General features: G+C 43.4%; 1 pseudogene; it reads left to right on the forward strand.

Annotated features, from left to right (window-relative positions):
- The first annotated feature begins 4416 nt into the window (after window positions 1-4416).
- Window positions 4417-5788, forward strand: LOC114692241 (annotated as a pseudogene).
- The last annotated feature ends 2102 nt before the right edge of the window (window positions 5789-7890 follow it).

Raw genomic sequence — 7890 nt, forward strand, 5'->3', positions numbered from 1 at the left:
CCTTCATTTGTAAGTTACCCACTAAATAAACCTCCCTTTTAACTAAATGGAGTGGCCTTAATAATTTCACCAATAAGCCTCATCCAGTATATATGAATGAAACTACATAAAATTTTCTTGCAGGAAAATAGAGGCAGCTGAAGTCCATTGTGTAAGTCAGACATAAACAGAAAGAGAACAAGCATTTTCTATCTTGATAAACACGCGTGTGTGTGTGTGTGTGTGTGTGTGTGTGTGTGTGTGTGTGTGTGTGTGTGTGTTTACACCTTAGATATGAAACTAGAAGAGAGACTGAGGGAAGAGTCCACAATAGCCTTCATAAACCTTGTCCACTCAGGTCCCATTTCACACAGGAACATCTTTTCAAGACCTTGGGAACATAGATATATAGAACAGTTGTACAAATACACTTGCTGACAGTAAGTCACATATAAATAGAATAAGTGTACAAAGCAGACACTTGCTGACAATAAGTCATAGATAAACAGAATAAGTGTACAAAGCATACACTTGCTTACAATAAATTAAAGTTAGATAAAATAAGTGTACAAAGATACTTAGTGACCATAAATTAAAGATGTATAGAATAAATGTACAAAAAATACTTCCTGACAATGAATCACAAATTTATTCTAAAATAATTTTTGATATATGAATAGTTTTACAGTTTATTAATGAAAAGCAAATTTGCATGCTGAAAGGGTATGTTTGTGTATTTCACCTGAAGCATTAAGTCTTGGCTGATTAGCTGACACCACAGGGCACAGACCATCTCACCTTTTCAGAGGTGATCAATATCTGATTCTATAATCATCAGTTCTGAGAGCACCCTTCTCATAAACACTTAGAAAAATGGGAGAAGTATGTTTAGTCCCATTTCAAAGATTGTTGGAAATTTTATCATAACCTCAATCCAAAATTCATCTAATTATCTTTATGATACTAAAGTCAGAAATTGTAACAATTTTAAAAAATCAAACACTTTTAAACAATGCAACAAAAAATACTAATTTGATATCTACATTGCTGAGAACAATGGTAGAAAACACTAAAAGCCTTTGTTTTCTTTCCATAATTAAATCAATTACATTTATATAAGAGCAGAAAACATTGTAGGCACAATGAAAACACAGGGCACCTTAGTCTCAACTTTGAACCAAGGCATTCAGGCAGTGTCTCTTGGTGTGGTGTGGTTTGACAGTGTGTACTGTGCAAGGTGACCCTGCTGTGTGTTCAGAACCAAGGCTGCTGGGAAGCTGTGCGATACAGCACGACATTAATTAAGGCTTTGAATTTAACTTGATTGTTGTGTTCAGAATCCTTTTATTGCTGCCAAACTTTCTGCAACTCCACATTCAGTTACATGATCCCATCCATATAGAGTTACAACCTAGAGTTAAGGATCTGTGGGAGGAAGTGTGTAGGGAGATAAGATAGGATTTTTCTATGTGATTTGTGTGAATGTTTTATGTATATATGCATATATATAACCTAATATGTATATTTATATTCTATACATGTATGTGGTATGTGTGTGAGTGCGCGCGCACGCGCACGCACGTGCACAAAAATCCTATAATGAGACATTACTTGGTATGCTAACTAAAAAAGCTACTAGAAGGAGCTAGAGAAAGGTTTCAGCAGTTAGGCTGTTTCTCTTGCAGAGGACTGGAGTTCAGTTTGGTTCACAACACCTGCATTTGGCTGCTCACAGTAACTCCAGCCCCAGGGATCTCTCACCCTATTCTGGTCTTCACAGGCATCACATTCATGCTGTCATACCTCCCTGCCTACACACCACACATACACACACACACACACACACACACACATCAATAAAAAATAAAATATTTACAAAATGTCTAAAGAGCAGACAGGGAGATTTCTCAAGACAAGTGAGCTTTACCCCGCCATGGCTGAGCATGTGTCAACTTAGCTGAATATTTTAGCTTCATAAATCACAGAGTTTTCAAGCTGAGAGTGAGGGCTATTAATTGATTCATGGACCATGAAGGACCAGGCAGGGGCCATACATCTCCTCATCACAAGTCTGCTGGCGGCTGTGCAGAAAAGCCCTTTAACTTCCCCAACATCTAATTCAATTAAAGGATTACTGGTTTTGCTGAGCAGAAGCCTGCAGATGAGAGTCTGAGTCCCATTATCAATCCTGAGAACATGGAGGAGGTCAAGGGGCAGGGGTGCTGACAGACCTGCAGGCCCTCGGCCGTCAGTTACACACGAGGGCCTGGGACAAGCCTGGCTCCCGCTGGCTGCTGCAGTGAAGAAAATATGTCCATTTTCAAATAGGGTTTTGAGCTTGTGTTGATGACATAAATAGAAATGCCTACATATAATTCAATAGTCCTTCTATTTCATGCCCTCTCCCCAGCATTGACATTGAGTCAGAGGGTAGTTCTCGAATTGATAAGATACTGTAGTAAATGTCAGAGAAATAGTGCTTTAAAGATACAGCACCTCGAGGCAGAAGCAGCCAGAGAAGCAGTCACTGCTATGAACTAAGAGCAATATGAAGAGCAGAGGACAGACAGAATGCCTGCAGCTGTCTCTGACCTGGAGCCACTAGCCAGTGTCCCCCCCTCCCTTCCTCCCTCCTTCCCTCCTTTCCTCCCTCCCTCCCTCCTCCATCCATCCATCCATCCCTCCCACCTTCCCTCCCTCTCTCATTCTTTCTATCCTTTCCTCCCTCCTTCCCTTAATCCCTCCTTGCTGTTGAGCCTATTATGGCTCTGACTGGAGAGGAGCACACTTCAGTGGGATCTAGGGATCCACTGATGTAGGGATTCAGCCACAACCTTGGCCCTGTCACCTCTAACATACTCAGGGACAGGAGCCACAACATCGCTGGGGACCCTTCCTGTCTCTCTGGTCTACAGACTTGCTCTGCTTCGTTTTGGAGCCTAGGTCCTGCTCATGACTTACATTCTAGGAGCAGCACCAGCTGCCTCCCTTAGCAATGCACAGATGCAATTTCCAGCTTCAGAGCATTTCCATCTCCCATTTTGCAGATGGCACAACAGAGTCTGGGAAGTAGAAAGGTTTTGACTCCAAGCTATGTTTGGAAAACTCCCTTAAATGACCAGTTGCTGGATTTAGTCAGGCAGATTCTCCTCCAGACCTAACAGCTTTGTTGAGGTTTAATGCACATCTGATTCACCATTGTATTTTACTTTATTTTGTTTGTGTGTTTACATGTTTATGTATGTACATGCACGTATGCAGGTGAGCCTGCAGGTATGTGCATGTAGAGACCAGGGGGCACATCTGGTGTCTTCTTCTATCATTCTCCACCTTATCTGTTGAGACAGGATCTCTTACTGAACCTAGGGCTCACTCATTGGCTAGAATAGCTGGCCAACAATTGCCAGGGATCCTCCCCTCTCTGTCCATTAGCACTGGGGTTATAGGTCCTTTACATGGCCTTTTACATAGGTGATGGGAATTTAAACTCCGATCCTTACACTTATGTGGTGTTCTAGTTTGTTTTCTATGGCTGCAATAAAACACCATGAACAAAGGTAACTTGTGGATGAAAGGGAGGTTTATTTCATTTATAGTTCTTTATCATTGAAAGAAGTCAAGGCAGGAACTTGGAGGCAAAAACTGAAGTACAGACTATTGAGGAGTACTGTTTAATGGCTTTCTTCTAGGGTCCATACTCAGCTACCTTTCTTATACTTCCCAAGACCACTTACCCATGGGTGGCAGTGCCCAGAGTAGACTAGGCCTTCCCACATCAATCTTTAATCAGGAAAATGCACCACAGGCTTTCTCACAGGCTAATCTGATGGAGACATTTTCTCATTGAGGTTCCTTTGTATGTATGTATCCAGCAATGTCAAGGGGTTCTAGATCTCCTTCTCCCCCCACCTCCCATCACACCCCATGGTCCCTTTTTACTTTCCCAATCTCTGAGGTTACTTCAGGTTAAGTACTCACATATTACAGTCTCACAAGGCCCTTCTTGTAGATGAAAAGCTACAGGCAATTAATGGCTGCCGAGAAAGAAAAAGAGGGGGGTGGAGAGAATTGGGTTTCTGTAGGAACAAGCCCCTGGGGCAAGTTAGTGTCTTGTAGATATGAGAGGGAAGCTGCCTCCATGGACTCTCCTCAATATGGTGCCTAGACAGGATCTCACAAAAGGCACCACCAGTTGGCATACCATCATAGATGAGGAAAATCCAATGAACCTTCTGGTTTTTGGGTGTTAAGGACTTTCACCATCAAGCATCCACTTGATCTCCTCCAGAAACAATACAATGATATTTCCTCCCAGGGATACAACCCTCTCCCATTCTCAAAATACAGCCTTTGGTCAGTCCTCTTGGAGTTGATTCAGTCACCTGGAATTTTGTTGCTTGGTGGCAGCCTGTGTGGCGTGTGAAGACATGGTTTCAAATGACTGAGCAAGCAACTCAAAGTTATAGGGCCTACCCACCCAGCCTGAGCAGACCTGTTCGCAACAGAGCTATCAGCCCTAGAGCCAGCAGAGTTACAGTGGTTATGGCCAGCCCGCTGGCACTATAGGACACAGCCAGAGCAGCTATGGTTCTTCTTATGGGCAGACCCCAGAACACAGGGTCCCAATCAGCTCCCGAGGGATACGTTTCTGCTGGAGGCTATGGCAGCATTCAGAGTTCTCAATCTTCTTATGAACAGCAGTCCTCCTATCCTGGCTATGGCCAACAGCCAGCTCCTAGCAACCCCTCAGGAAAGTACAGTGGTCGTTCTCAGGACAGCAGCTATGGATGGACTCAGAATGAAGGCTGTAGCCAACAGTCTGGCTATGGAGAACAACAACAAAGTCATGGACAGCAGCTAAGCTCCTATAACCTGCCTCAGGGGCTTGGACAGCGGAACCATAATAGCAGCAGCAGTGTGGGCGGTGTAGGGGGTGGTGGAGGCAATGATGGCCAAGATTAGTCCCCACGAGTGGTGGTGGCAGTGATGATTCTGAAAATGAGGACTAGAGTGACGATGGCCATGGTGGCCATGGGGGAGGCTTAGCAAGACTGGGAGGGCTGTGGCAAGTAGTTACAACTACAGCAGTGGTGGATATAAAACCAGAGATTGTGAAGGTGACCCTAGAGATAGAGGGGACATGAATGGAAGTGACTGTAGGGGCTTCAATAAACTTGGTAGCCCATGGGATCAAGAATCATGTCACAATTCCAAACAGGATTAATCAGACAACAGCATCTTTGTGCAAGGCCTGAATGGGAATGTTACAATCAAATATGGCTGATTACTTCAAGCATATTGAAATTATGAAGACAACTGGATAGCCTATGATTCATTTGTGCACAGACTGGGAAACTGGCAGGCTGAAGGGTGAGGCAGCAGTCTCATTTCATGACCCACCTTCGGCTAGAGCAGTTCTCGACTGGTTTCATGGTAAAGAATTCTCTGGGAATCCTATCAAGGTTTCATTTGCTAGTAGACAACCATGCTTCAATAGAAGTGACGGAAGTGGTCATGGAGGCAGAGGGGAAGGAGGACCCATGGGCCATTGAGACCATGGAGAAGGTGGCAGTGGTGGTGTCCAGGGAGGATTTCCCAATAGAGGTTGCAGGCAGAAACAAGCCAGGGCCTGGAAGTGTCCTAATCCTAACGTGAGAACACAAACTTCTCTTAGATAAATGAATGCCACCCATGTGAGGCCCCTAAATCAAATGGCCCATGAAGGAACCAGGAAGCTCTCATATTGGGGTAACTATTAGATTATCAACATGGCAGAGGAGGATATCATCTAGACAGCTACCAGGACTGATTCAAGGACAGTGGGGTCTTCTAATGGGGCTGGGAACAGAGATGGCTTTGTCCCTGGCAAGATGGACTCCAGGGGTGAGAATAGACAGGGTTGCAAGAAGAAGATACATTAGTCTAGCTCCTAAAGTTCTGGAACAGCTCTTCTTCCTGTACTGTGTCACCCTTGTTGTACTGTAGCCTTCCAATATACAATTACCCATGGACTGTGTGTGTGTATGTGTTTGTGTGTATGTATGTATGTATGTATGTATGTATGTATGTATGAGAAAGGGGGTGAGGGGAGAGAAGGAAGAAGGTAGGGAGGAAGGGAGGGGAAGAAGGAAAACGAGACTATTGTAATTGTAACCACATCTCTGGTTCCCATTAAAAACCATCATTTTAGTTAGAAAGAAAGAAAGAAAGAAAGAAAGAAAGAAAGAAAGAAAGAAAGAAAGAAAGAAAGAAAGAAAGAAGGAAGGAAGGAAGGAAGGAAGGAAGGAAGGAAGGAAGGAAGGAAGGAAGGAAGAAAGAAAGAAAGGTAGGAAGGAAGAGAGAAAGAAAGAAAGAAAGAAAGAGAGAGAGAGAGAAAGAAAGAGAGAAAGAAAGAGAGAAAGAAGGAAAAAGAAAGAGAGAAAGAGAGAGAGAAAGAAGAGAAGGAGAACACACAACCTTTGAGGAGCACCAAGTTCAGAGACATGGTGAAGCCTGACCATTACATTCATCTGGGTATCATGGTTTGAGGGCTGGACACATGGCTCATTTAAAACAATTGGGTCACCATCAGGACTTTCCAAAACCTACTCCAAGGTCACACACTCCCTCTTAGGATGTTGACTTAAGAGTCAACACAGAGAAAACAGATGGAGAAAGGGTGAGTCAATGATGTCACTTCAGCCCAGAATCACATTATGCTGGCAGCTCCATCCAGCCCTTGACTCTTCAAGTGTGTGATCCAATAAATTTCAGCTAACACTGAGTTACATGCTGCCCTCCTGTGACTCCAAAGCCTGTGTGAGGCTGTTAAGAAAACACGCGCCCTTTCTGTCTCTGACTTGGAGCTCTGTGTCTTATGAAAAGTCTGGTGATGGCACTGGAGTGAACTCATCTAAAAAGTACTGCAGGGTCTTACATTTTCCGTCCTGGGAAGGAAGTTCAAATCAAGAAACACTCCTTCACTAGGACCACATGTATTTCTCTGGTTTAGCTCTATGGCTGTACAGGCTGCTTCAACTTCAGTGGTTAATCCCATATATAACAGCCCAACCTGGCCGCCCTCCCAGCAGCCTTTGCCAGTGGTGACTGCTATCAGAGTCTGGAGTCAGGCAGACTCACCTCCACAGCATTTGTACGCTAATCCCTTAAATGGAACGCAGCAGCTTATGTTTATCAGGAAGTTCTTTTTGAGAGAGGTTTGCATAATATCCAACAGTATTAAGAAAGAAAAAAAAATTCCCTTCAGCAATCAGTTCAGCAGGGACACTGTTTATTTTTGCTCCTTTCTATAGCTCATGAATCCAACCTGGAATTCCAGAGAAAGCTACCCTCGGCTTATGATTTAACATTCACCAACAACTGCAGAGGTTTGCAAGTCTGAGGACTGAAAAATTGTCCCTCTAGCTCAATTCTTTCAGTGAGAGGGAACAGGAAATTACTCCAGGGAAGAGGGCTCTTTTATCTCCCAGCTGTAGACGTATTTAGAACGAAGGGATTAAGGAGGTCAGAGCATAGTCCTCCCCTGACTAAATGGGGTTGATTTATTGCTTGGCGCCTCTATAATTCTTTCCTAAGTAAAGGCATACAATAGTATTTAACAGCTTGGGTTTGGAATTCCCCAAGCATGAATCCAAAATGTGCCAACATCTCTCAGATGCATGTGCCTATGAGGAAAGTACTAAACCATTTTGAACCTCAAACTCCTCTTCTGTAAAATGGTTTGATAATAAACCTCACTGGATGGGGTTGTTTTGTGTTGTTTTGTTGTTGTTTTTTTTGTTTTGTTTTTTTAAGACTGCACAGGATAATGAATAAAATACACTTGGTTCTTGGGGTCTCATCAATGCTCCTTTTGAATAGTATGCTATGTTTATTTCTTATCCTCTGTGGACTGGTGACTATCAGACCCTG

The sequence above is a fragment of the Peromyscus leucopus genome, chromosome 1, assembly GCF_004664715.2.
Source record: "Peromyscus leucopus breed LL Stock chromosome 1, UCI_PerLeu_2.1, whole genome shotgun sequence".
In the NCBI taxonomy this organism is placed as follows: domain Eukaryota; kingdom Metazoa; phylum Chordata; class Mammalia; order Rodentia; family Cricetidae; genus Peromyscus; species Peromyscus leucopus.